Here is a 10,627-nt window from a genome sequence, read left to right as displayed (position 1 = left end):
TATTGATGATGAAAGGGTCCATCTCCAGGGTATCCATTACTGATCATCAGTATGCTGATGACAGGGCTCTTCTTGTACACACTGAGAATGACCTTCAATCCACATTGATATTTTTCCGCACAAGCTTACCAAAGCCTAGGCCTCTCATTTAATATTGAAAAGACTGAAGTGCTCCATCAGTCTGCTTCAGTCCTTGCACGTGACCCATGACAAATCACCGTCAAGAGACAGATTTGGAGACACTCATGCACTTCTGCTATCTTGTAGCCAGCCCTCTCAACATGCAAAAATTGACAGTGCGGTCCAGCACAGGTTCCAAGGCATATGAGATTTTTGGGAAAGTGCTTGGGTGCATTTTCATGAACGATAACCTATGGAAGGACACCCAAATTCAGTTCTGTAAGACGTTGTTCCTACACTACTTTATGGATGTGAAACCTGAGTGACCTATCATGCATCTCAGTGATTTGGAGAGGTACTACCACCAACGGCACTGGAAGATCCTTCACGTGAAGTGAGAAAATCACAGCACTAATGGCAATATTCTTACCTAAGCCAATGTTAATAGCATCAAAGCAATGGTCCTCATGGACCAGCTCTGATGGGCAGCTCATTTTGTGAAGATGGCAGACTCTAACCCCCCTAAACAAGCTCTCGGCTCTCAGCTCTTCCATGGTCAGAGATCCCCTGGTGTCAGAGGAAATGCTACAAAGTCCATTGAAAACATATTTCAAGAAAACTGATGTGGACATCAAAAATGGGAAGGAGCAAGCCAACAACTGAACCCATTGGTGCCCCATCCTCCATGAGGCAGTGACCTACTTCGAGGAGAAACATCTTACCCTCAAAGCTGAGACATGTGAAGGAAGGAAAAAGAAAAAACTTGCTTCCATCAGATAGTTGACCTGCCAAAAAATGCACCTAGTGTAGGCAGATCTGTAATTCCATGATCAGACCCCTGAGTCATCTCAGGACCCACATGTAAATCTTAGGTAGAGATCATCTTCACAAAGAGGGATTGCTGATGGTGATGAGTTTGAACTCACTACTTCTCTTCCTTCCCTCTGTGGCATTGAGAATAACTTTTCTTCCTTTCCTCCCTTTCACTCCCTCTCCCTCCTTATTCTGAGGGTCCTCCTTTTTCTCTCCACTCAAGATCATCTCATCTGAAGAAGTGGGATTTGCCCATGAAAGCTCATACTATCTACGTGTTAGTCTCTAAGGTTCCACCGAACTACTCGTTGTTTTTAAAGTTACAGACTAACATGGCTACTCCCTGAGACTTCCTTTTTTATGACTACCTTTCAATTATTTGGAGACTGTTATAATATCTCTTCTTCAATCTCCTCTTTTCCCAACTAAACATATTTAGTTCTTTCAGCCTTTTTGTGTATGGCTTGCTTTCCAGCCCTTTGTTCATCTTTGTCACTTGCTTCTGTATCCTTTCTGTATCCTTTCTGTATATTAGTGACTAAAATTGAACCATGTAATCCAGATGAGGCCCTGTGCATGTTCGTTCTAGCTTCCAAAGTGTTTGTGGCATTTCAAAGATTTGTGTCATCTTCAAATTTGATCAATTTGCTCTCTATTACTAGATCCAGGTCAACAATAAAAATGTTAATCTACATCAGACACAGAACAGATCCCTATGGAGATCTCTCTCCATTCTGACATCATTCCATTGATAGTTACTCTATGTTGGTAGTTGTTTAACCAATAATGTATCCACTTAATAGGGGTCTCAGACTCCTGGCTTGCAGGTCATCTTCAGCCAGAGTGATTGTGCAATCCAGCCCGGGACTCCTGTTGGGCCAGGAAGGGCCTGTCCATTCCTAGTCCCAAGCCCTACCCCTTCCTGCCATCACCCTGTCCTCTCCCCCCGTGATACCCTGACCTCCAATGATGCAGCTTTGTGGATCACCAGTGGGGCCTGGCATTGGAGAGTTCACAAAGCTGTGTCTTCAGGCTATGGGGTGCCACGGAGGTGGAGAGGATGGAGTGATGGCAGGAGGGGGTGGGATTTGCTGCCCCAGCCCATCGGGAGTCCTGGGCCAGATTGAGCAATTGTACTGGCTGGAGATGACCTGCAGGCCGGGAATTTGAGACCCATGAGTTTAATGATAATTTTGTTGAGCTGGCATTTCTCCTGCTTACTTATCAGAATGTTTCAAACATTCTGTGTCAAAAGCCTTGCGGAAGTCAGCATTCCCGCTATCCTCCAAATCGGTTACCTAGTCAATGAAGGAAATCAAGCTGGCTTGGAAGGATTGTTTTTTTGTAAAGCTGTGCTTCTTGCTAGTTATCATCTGTTTGTCCTCAAGGTATTCACAAATTGAATGTTTTATACATTGCTCTAGTAGCTTCCAGGTAACAAAATCAGGCTGACTGGTCTGTAGTTTCCCGATTCCTTCTTTTTTCCCCCTTTAAAAGATGGGCATTATGTTAGCCTTTCTCCAGTCTCCCGGAACCCATTCTGCAGGCTTGTCAATGCGTAGGGGTGAGAAAGAGGACAACTGCTTGAGGGACTGGTAATTCAAAAGGACTCAGCACTTCTGGCTGCCTTCATTGCCCCCCGCTGCAGCAGCAATGGTAGCCAGAGCCTTGGGCCCTTTAAATCACTGTCAGGACCCTGCACAGCGCTGATGGAAAATGCTAGCCACAGGCTTGCCCATTTTGGGAATGCAAAGCCCCTCCTCTCACTGTCCCCCGGCCCAGTTAGTTTGCCAGACCTCCATTTGTAAATATTATGGCCAGTGGCTTTCATTTGGTTAGGAATGAGAGAACGTAGGGATGGGGAGAGGGGCAGGGATACTGAAAACAATACACTTTCCATAGTAGTTGTTCAGTGCAAAATGAGAAGAACAAGTGTACTCATCTTAGACACTTGGATAGCATATGGTGATTAGTGTGATATCAGTGACTTAGCAGCTCCTCAGTGTTTGAAAGGTTAATTGACTCTCTGGGGTAGTGTCTGGTTAACAGTTCTGGGCTGTGTCTACACTGGCATGAATTTCTGGAAATGCTTAAAACAGAATAGTTTTCGTTATAAGTATTTCCGGAAAAAGAGCGACTACATTGGCAGGCTGCTTTTCCGGAAAAGCCCTTTTTCCGGAAAAGCATCTGTGGCCAATGTAGACGCGCTTTTCCAGAAAAGAGCCCCAATCGTCATTTTCGCGATCGGGGCTTTTTTCCGGAAAAGACTACTGGGCTGTCTACACTGGCTCTTTTCCGGAACAGTGTTCCAGAATAAGGACTTATGCCCGAGCGGGAGCAGCATAGCTTTTCCAGAATAGCGGCTGATTTTGTACGGTAGAGCATTGTTGCTTTTCCGGAAATTCAAGGGCCAGTGTAGACAGCTCGCAGCTTATTCCGGAAAAGCAGCTGATTTTCCAGAATAAGTGGCCCAGTGTAGACACAGCCAGGGTGTGTCTAGACTACATCCCTATGTCAGCAGAGGGATGTAAATGAAGCACTTTGAAAGTGAAAATGAAGCGGGGATTTAAATATCCCGTGCTTCATTTGCATAATTACATAATGGCGCTCTTTCGAAAAAGGGCTCTTTCGAAATTGAAACCACAGTCTAGATATGATTTTCAAAAATGGGGCGCTGTTTCGAAAGATCCTGTAAACCTCAGATTTACAGCGCCCCGTTTTTGAAAGAACCGCGTCTTGACTGAGGTTTCAATTTCGAAATAGCGCTTTTTCAAAAGAGCGCCATTACGTGATTATGCAAATGAAGCATGGGATATTTAAATCTCTGCTTCATTTGCACTTTCGAAGTGCTTCATTTACATCCCTCTGCCGACAGAGGGCTGTAGTCTAGACGTAGCCAAAATGAGGTTTACAGGATCTTTCGAAAAAGTGCTCTGCTTTCGAAAGAACCGTGTCTAGACTGCGGTTTCAATTTCGAAATAGCACTTTTTTCCAAAAGAGCGCCATTACATAATTATACAAATGAAGCATGGGATATTTAAATCCCTGCTTCATTTACACTTTCAAAGTGCTTCATTTACATCCCTCTGCCAACAGAGGGATGTAGTCTAGACATGGCCTTACTGATTTAAGATATAATGGCATATCAGTTAATTATATTCTGGTTTATTCTATGCCTGCCTAGTGCATGTCTTTACTACAGACTTAAATCAAACTATGTTAGGTCAATTTACAGCCAATGCAGTAATTACTGTGGTGGCTGATGTCCACACTGACCTCCTTCTGTCAGTGGTGCACGTCCTGACCAGCAGCACTTCCACCAACTGAAGAGACTCTCAGCTCCATGCAGCTCTGCACAAGGAGCCCAGCTGCCTCCCTGGATTCCTAACCCCCCTGATTTCTGCTGGGAGTAAGGGGGCAGTCACACAAGCTTCTGGGCTTCTTGCCTCCGTGAATGGGGAGCTGGGTGGGTGCAGCCAACTGAGAGCCAGGGATAGCCAGGTTCTAGCTGCCTGCCTTCCTTATCAATTTCACATTCCTAACATGAAATTAACAAGGCACTTAATATCTGATGTAAGTAAAGCAGTGTCTACAGCGACACTGTGTCAACCTCACTCCACTGTCATAAGCAGTACACTTCTTGTAGAGTTGGAGTTATTACATAGGCATGGTAGGGCACTTACATCGGGCAGGACAAGGCTGACTGAGTTAGATTAATGGAATCTGCCTTAAATCGACTTAATTGTGTAGTCTAGATCAGGCCTAAGCCCCCCACTATCCAAGGAGTCTGTGCTTTTATATGTTTTGAGTGACTAAAGACTGTGAGAGAAATACAAATCTAAGCTTGATTAATGCATATGCCATGTTGCAGTGAACGATATAAGCAATATTAATATTTGCTGCCTAAGGTAGTTAAATTTGCCACAACACTCACCATATTTAATAAGAACTGCAGTAAAGTAAAATACTGTGGGCATGGTAAATGCTGATTTATTTAAAGTTTTATGTTATATCCTGGCCTCTCCCGTTTCTAAACTTTCCACATACTTTTCTGTGGTAGAATCAAGGTGCGTCTGTTTTAGGACTAGGACTTGTAGGTTCTAATGCAATATTAATAATAACAATTAGCAATTATAAAAGTACCTTTATACAGAATCACCTATTGTCAAATATGAATGTTTTATGCATAAATCTAGCGGGAAGTTATCAAAATTTTAAAAATTAGTCCCTTTTGAAAATGCAATAGAGAGTCAAAAGTAAAATATGCTTTAGTAGCCCTTCTCTCAACTCACCCATTTGAAGGGTGACTCTTATGTATGGGACTAATTTTAGATGCAGTTTTTAAAGTATTTTAGTTTTGTGAGAAGAAGTTTGCAGTGTGTTTCAGTGAGAGATTTAACATTTCACTGATTATTTTTTTGATATCTCCCTCATTCACAGGGCCAGAATAAGTTCCCAGATACTTGTTACTAAGAATATTCCATATCACTTTTCATCCTTATATTTCCAAGTGTTTCACATAAGTGGATATGCATATTTTTCTACTTTACTGTGGAAAAATCAGAGCAGAAAGAGAGGAAGTGACTTGCTCAAGGTCACACAGCATATCAACAATCAGAACCCAGATTTCCTAATTTTTTTCCAGCCATGTTACTATTCCCTGTTAGCTAGATGACTAAATCTAGTAGCCAGAGACAGATGTGAAAGGATCTCAACAGCAAGGGTCTAGAGGCAAATCCTTGCTAAGAAGCTCATTTAACTCCCTATCTCCTGGAAGTGTACTAGGATTCCTGTCATGGTGCTCTCCCTGAACACTGCTTGAAGAATTCATTTTAAAATTAGGATGTAGGTACCTAGTCCCACTGCAGCTTCTGAGTTCCAGAAGCAGTGATGGGCTAGAAGGTGGGATGTATGCTATTTTCATCTTCTCCTGTTTTGTGAATAGCTCCATTGCTTCTGCTGCTAGTGATTCAACAATCAGCAATCTGAAATTGATGCTGCTCTTGTAAGGCTTATGTCTATTTCCTGGATTTAAAGTAATAGTCTCCAATTTCATTATGCTGCTTGGGAAACCTGTGAGCATAGTAGAGACACTAGGAGCTGTCTGTCTACAGATTCTGGAATGTAGCACTTCATTGGTTCACATTTGAAAAATTACACTTGTGCCCAAAGGGTTAAAACAGTTTTTTCATAAACGTTAAAATTTCAGATACTGATGAGTTAGTGCCGGCTGTTACCAGGAAATCTCTGTATTCACTGTGGGTGAATGGGCTTTCCAAGAGCATCTCATTCAGACGACATAGGTTGACAGCACTGTTTCACCCACAGGCATAGGACTGGTCTACTCTGGGAACTTATATTGGCATCGCAATATATTTCAGGATTTCTCAACCCTGGGAAATGTAACTATACCAGCCTAGCCTAGTGCAGCCAGAATTAAGTTGCAGAAGAATTATGCCTCAGGAAGATGGATTTTTTTACACCCTTGAGATGAGGAAGGGGTTTGCCTGTCAGTGCAGGTAATGTCTACAGTGAAGCGCGACAGCATGTAGCTGCACAGCTCTTTAAGTATAAGAATAACTATACCTAAGTGATAGCATAACCTATGTGATGATCTTGCAAATATACTATAACCCCAAAACATCCAATGCCTTTGGGAAAAATGGGCATTGTATGTCACATATTACTGCCAGGGATGTGATATTATTATTTGTATTCCATTAGCACTTGAGAGTCCTAGAGAGGATGCCTGGTCTGATGGTTGGGGTGCTAGTCTGAGACTCATGAGACCTGGATTTAACTCCCAGGGTGTTGTTGGATAAGTCACTCTACCTCAGTTCTCCATTTGTAAAATGAGGATAATAATACTTTCCAGCTTTACACGGATGCTGTGAGGACAAATACTCTAAAAATGGCGAGGTGCTCATAAACTATGCTAATAGAGGCTATGTAAGTACCACAGAGGGAGAGCCCAGTCCTAGACCAAGATCTTGTGTTGATGACACTGTATAGATTTATAACAAAAAGTCAGCTCTTGCACTGGAAGGTTTACAGTCTAGGACAAGACACAACAGATGGATATAAATAGCTGAAGAAACACAAGTAAACAATGTAAGACTTAATGGGAGGTCATTTAATTAGATTTGTTCTGTTAAAAATGTGCTGGATCCTGATGTGATATAAAGTAAAATCTCATGTAAAATTCCCCTGGCAACAGAAACTTAAAAGGTCCAGTGCTTAGCATAATGTATTTTAAATTTTAAAAAGCTCTCTGGTTTTAAACAAAAGGGAAGGGTTTTGTTTCGGTTTGTTTTTAACCGGCGATGGCAACCCCCCTCCTTTTGCTTCCCTGTAACAAGAGAAGGAGGAATCCCTCACCGCGGATCTTCCCCATTCAAAATGACCCACAGGCAAAATCTATATAAACAGCTGATGGAGTAAACCAATCAGCGCAGTACAGCTAGAACAGCAAAACCCTAGGCAAGGGCCAAAAAAGGGGAGCAGCAGTAGAGAGCACTAGGCACCTCCTCCTTGTATTTCCTCTCACGCCCACATCCAGCAGTGGAGGTTTTTTACTTTCGGCTTTTGTCTCTTTATTTTAAAAGTTAACTGGGAAAGAATGTGCAAAGAGTGCGGGCATTGGGTGAGTTTCTTCTTTTAATCTCGTTGGGGGGAAATTGTATGGGAAGGGTTGGATGGTGGGGTGTCCTCGGTATGGGGAGGTTTTATCGGTATGTTGCAATAGGAAGGAGGAGGGGATTAGGCGTAGCTGCTAGGGAACGGGAAACCCCAGAGAGAGAGAGAGAGGAGAAAGAGGACGCAGCATGTGTGACCTGCCAGTGGCAGCAAGGAGGAACCTCCGGGATCTCCGCGTCAGCAGCAGCCCCAGTTATGTGCATACATGGGAGTGTGTGCGCGTATGTTTTGTGTGTCTTCTCTGTGCTGGCGGGATGGGCCGCTATAGGGGGGAGTGCGACACGCACCTGCGTGCCCACGGCATTGCATTGTTGGGGTGGGAGAGAGAATGCAAATGGATTTGTAATAATTTTTCTTTAGGCTCTTAATCAACTCCTGTCTGGGCATGTCTCCTCCGAGGAAAAACAGAGTTTTCTTTAATAAGACTTTAACAGTTTGTGGCTGCTGCTGGGATTAATCGTTGGGATTAACTGCTTCATGACTGAAAATGTCTCCAGTTCTGCCCACTGACCAAATAAGATGTCCGGTCCCACACACCGATACAGGTTAGCCTGGTGCCGCACCATCTCACGTGTTCTAACATAGTGTGGCATGGTGCAACATCAGCTCAGGCTCTCCCCAAAGTCTGACAACACTGTTGTGAAGTCTGGCACAAATAAATTGATGTGTGGGACACAAAGCTGCATGGCGCCGCTGTCGTGCTGGTCAGTCTGCTTGTGATGTTAATATGACTTTAGCTGACATGGCACTTTACAGCCGGACCCAGTACTGTGCAGACTACCCTGGGGCACAGGCTAACGCGACATCTGCCCTGGTGTGACAGGGCATGGCCAGGCCCAGCGTGGCATTGTGCCATCTGGCACGAAGTCACTTTTGCTGAGTGGGCATGGGGGAGGGCACTGGGGAGAGGGAATTCTTACTGGCTGGGGGATTTTATGTGATTAAGTTTTTTTCAACGTGAGCCAGGGCGCGTGTCTAGTTTCACTTCTGTCCCTTCCCACCAGCCTGTGAGGAAACCCCCTCAGTGACCCCTCCCCCCTCCCATGCAGGCAGGGAAGAAGGCGGGGCCGGGAGACCCGGTGACGTCACTGGACCGGGCCGCTTCCTGCAATAGAAAGTGAGAGAAGGTAAAACACCCCCCCTCCCCCTCCCCCGCCCCAGCCCCGGAGCCGCCGCCACCGCCGCGCGCGCCTCCCCTCGCGCTGCCCAGCTGCTGCGCCCCGTGAGTGACCGGCCGGGCAGGGAGCCCCCAATGGCTGCGCCGCCCGCGGCCCGGCCCAGTTGGCCTGAACCGCCCCCCCCACCCCATGCCCAGCCGGGCCCGCCCGCTGCCCCCTGCCTGCAGCCCGCCCCAAGGGCGCCTCCCCCCCCGCAGCCCGGCCCTTGCCCGGGTCACGGGCGGCTCTGCCCAGCCCGCCCTGTGCATGGAGCATCACCCGCTGCTGCCTGCGCGCCGGGGCGGGACTAGTGTCAGACAGACCGAGCGAGCGACAGACATTGCCCGGGGGGAGGGGGCGCCCTGCTGGGGGCTGGGTGGCTGCGGGGGGCGCCGTGCGGGCGGGGCGCGGCTGCTGGAGCGGTGGGTGTCTGGACGGGCGGGAGTCTCGTCTGGGGGAAGGGGTGTGTGTTGGGGGGCTGCCCGGATGCTGGGGCGGTGCATGTGAGCGGGGTAGGGCGGGGGTGGGGGGCGTTTTGCACGGCGGCTGAGGCGGGGGAGGAGGCCAGCCCCGGGTTGTGTTTGTCCGGGGTTGTCAAGTGAAGGAGGCTCCCAGGCGCCGTGTTTCCTAGCGGCTGCCGCCGCCATCAGCAGGGCCGACTCCAGCCCCCTCACCCTCCCCCCCGCCCGGAGCAGCCTGGCCGCGGGGGACCCGGGTGTAGCCCCAGAGCGGGTCCCGGGGAGCCGCCCCCTGAGCCGCGGCGGCGCCCAAGCACGCCACGGTAGGGAGATGGGGGCGGGCGGGAGGGAGGGACCAGTAGGCCTGGCTCCAGCTGCCGTCGTCCCCCACCCCCATTTCACTGCCGGGGGGCTGCGGTTTGTGTGAAACCCGCCTTTACTCCTGTTCCAGCCGCGCGTGTCTGTTTCCTAGCCGGGGAGCGTGAGGCGCCCCCAGGCAGGCTGGGCTGTGGCAAGGAGTAGGCAGGCATCCCGGTGATTTCCCCCTCCCCCAGCCCTTCCCATTTGTCCCCCACCCCATGCATCTCTTCCCCGGGTCAGTCCCGGTTTGCAGTCCCTCCCCCCCCAGCTTGTGGATGGACGTGTGCAGCGCTTTGTTCGGTGCGGCCGTGTTGCAGAGGGGTTTTCCCAGGCTCCTCCCTCTTTATTCATTCATGTTTTTCCCCTTTGCAACTTGTGTTCGCACTCTACCATTTAGTGCCTCTCTCTGTCTGTGGGTTTTTAAATCTTTCTTCTATGTTTTTAAATCCTAGCCTCTAATCTGCTTTGCTGGTGATCACAATATAGGCTTGTTTTAGGGCTGATATTTCAAACTGAGGAGGGAAAACGAAATTTCAAATGTTTTTAAACGATTTTTACCACTTCCATCTGATTTCCCATCCCCAGCAAAATAAAAATCTTATTATCTTATTGCTGGTGGGCAACTGAAGTATGCTGTTTTAATAAATATGTAACGTTATTTGTGTTGCTACTAAACACTAGGACATCTAAAAGCATATATTCAAAGAGGTGTCCCAATTTTGAAACGTACTTGCATGCTGAACCTCTAACACTTACGGGAAATGTATTTTTTTTACACATTTAAACTCCAGTGAGAGCTTAATTATTATCATCCCATGTTCAGAGATGCTCAACGCCTTTTAAAATTTGGCTAGTGATGTAGGTGCTTAATTACATTCACCACAGCTTGAACATGAGGATGAACACGTCCATAATTATACTAAAAAATTTTAGAGGGTGGACAACTTAAACATCAAACTACTATGTGGGATTTTTTAAAACATATTACTTATTACTCCCTTATTACTTATCCCTTATTACTGT

At 46.8% G+C, this 10,627-nt stretch overlaps 1 protein-coding gene across 9 annotated transcripts in view; it reads left to right on the top strand.

Moving 5' to 3' along the window:
- Positions 1–7,423: 7,423 nt before the first annotated feature.
- The window catches only part of HIVEP1 (HIVEP zinc finger 1), a 164,013-nt gene continuing 160,809 nt past the window's right edge, over positions 7,424–10,627 (top strand). For 3 of the 9 annotated variants that reach the window (XM_075921255.1, XM_075921247.1, XM_075921253.1), the window contains exon 1: positions 7,878–8,756. The gene's annotated coding sequence lies outside the window, so the exon portion shown is untranslated. Of the gene's footprint in view, positions 7,577–7,729; positions 7,851–7,876; positions 8,757–9,204; positions 9,568–10,627 lie in introns of those variants that run through there. The other 6 variants (XM_075921248.1, XM_075921249.1, XM_075921252.1 and 3 more) reach the window with 6 other exon arrangements.

The sequence above is a fragment of the Pelodiscus sinensis genome, chromosome 2 (assembly GCF_049634645.1).
Source record: "Pelodiscus sinensis isolate JC-2024 chromosome 2, ASM4963464v1, whole genome shotgun sequence".
Classification (NCBI taxonomy): domain Eukaryota; kingdom Metazoa; phylum Chordata; order Testudines; family Trionychidae; genus Pelodiscus; species Pelodiscus sinensis.
The sequence above is the reverse complement of the archived record's forward strand: the minus strand, read 5'-3'. Positions and strand labels throughout refer to the sequence as shown.